Consider the following 1,922-nt stretch of genomic DNA (forward strand, 5'->3'; position numbering starts at 1 on the left):
GTTTGTAAATGATGAATTGTAATTTTTAAAGTTATGAATACAATATTTTTTCTTTTTTTCCTTAACTTGCTTGTTCTTGTTAAGACGGAATATCGGTTCTTTGAATATGAGGTTCCGATATCCTTCCTTGTATCTTCTTTGTAATAATAAAATGGTTCTTGGATTGAGTTGGAAATTTTATAAAACAATAAAAAGGTTCTTGTAACACAATACATGGATACTAATTATAGAAACACAAATAAGTATAATATAAATTGTAAGCAGCCAATAAATATTAAAAAATAAAAATAAAATGGCCCATGCAGGTCTCGAACCTGCGACCTTCGCGTTATTAGCACGACGCTCTAACCAACTGAGCTAATAGGCCAGATGCAATAGTCCTGGATTTTTCTAACTTAGTACAAATAATAAGTCATGTTGCCCATATTTGAACAGTTTAATGTGCACCAAGACATGAGATTTTTGTTCCATGCTGGTTAAGTGTCGAAACTGCTTAATGATACTGCAAAAGCCTAGAAAATAAATAACTGGTGCTAATAATTCATGGTAAATATCTATTTACCCGATTTTCCCCAACTGCTATACCGCATCATCTTGTTTTCCTGTACTTTGACCATTTCGTGGCGGGTCAACAAATTGATATTCTATAGATTTTGTATAAGGAGATGATAGTTAGCTTAGAAATATTTAGAATATTAGAAAATAAAAGAATTAAGCATTATTTGACAAATTAATTGTTTAAGAAAAATCATATGTGATGCTTAAAACACATGCCGTATATTCATATGATTGAGACGTTCACGTCCCAATTTCATTTGGTTGTTCCCTTGACAAGACTTCCGATAGTAGGCAATAATATTCTTTCCATTAACATCTTTTACATCCCAATTGGTTGGATTAGGAATGTCATGTTTTCCGATTGTCTATAAAGTGTTTAAATATGTTTTGACTCCTAATTCCTAATTTCCTATCAACTTTTCTAGTACTTTAATTCTTTTCATTATTCTATTATCTTAAACATCAGTTTAGCAGCTCTAATAACTCTTTTAATTATGTTTATTCATTTGTGTTCGTTTATGACATTATATTCGTCTAATATTATTTTAAAATTTAGTGGATGGATAAGCTCAACTGTCTAGTGATGAATGATTAACACGGGTGCATTTTATGTTTTTGTAAAATGGAAATACTCACAGTTACGGGTAGTAAGATCAAACAACTTGTCGTGAAACCGGACGGTAAGCACGATCATGCTTTCTCTAAAATCTTGTCGGCCAAACTGTGCTCCTGGCCTGCACGGTCATGCATTCTCTAAAATCGTGCCGGCCAAACCGTGCTCTTGTATCCTCACGGTTGTGCCGATATGTGTGGCCAGTGTTTGTCGTGGCATGATTCATGCTTCAGTCTTTGGTTCGGAAATCTTTCAATGGCACGGTCATGCCCAGTGACGGATTCAGAAATTTTGTTCAGTGGGGGTAAAACGTAATCGGTAAAAAGGATTGGTGTTTACACTTTAGTCAAACTAATTACCATATTTAATAAACAAAGTGGGACTGAAACACGCTCTTTAGTACCTATCTTTCTTCTCAAAAAAGTTATGACCAACAAGGAAGGTTATCTAAATAAACAAAAACTAGATTCGTAGTAACTAGTTAGACAACCTTTAGTACCGGTCTTCTTTTATCAAATTGGCTTTGGAGGGAAAGAATAAAAGACTTAGGACTTGTGAAAGACACTTAATGGGGCCATATTGAATTTGGATCAATTATTATATGAAATTTATAAAGCTATTAACAAGTTGAGTGGGTTACCCCCTCCTCCCCCCCGGCCATTCAAGTAAATCCGCCAATGGTCATGCCTAAGGGCATGCACGACCATTTGTGATCATACCTGTTGAATTTTTTTTTGTTTCTCATCCAATT

General features: G+C 34.3%; 1 non-coding gene across 1 annotated transcript; it reads right to left on the bottom strand.

Annotated features, from left to right (window-relative positions):
- Positions 1-293: 293 nt before the first annotated feature.
- Positions 294-367, bottom strand: TRNAI-AAU (transfer RNA isoleucine (anticodon AAU)). Its single transcript has one exon. It is a non-coding gene; the product is annotated as a tRNA-Ile (tRNA).
- Positions 368-1,922: the final 1,555 nt, after the last annotated feature.

This window comes from Bidens hawaiensis, unplaced genomic scaffold (genome assembly GCF_021521415.1).
Source record: "Bidens hawaiensis isolate Kalapana, Puna unplaced genomic scaffold, B.hawaiensis_p1.1 tig00013298_1, whole genome shotgun sequence".
Classification (NCBI taxonomy): Eukaryota; Viridiplantae; Streptophyta; class Magnoliopsida; order Asterales; family Asteraceae; genus Bidens; species Bidens hawaiensis.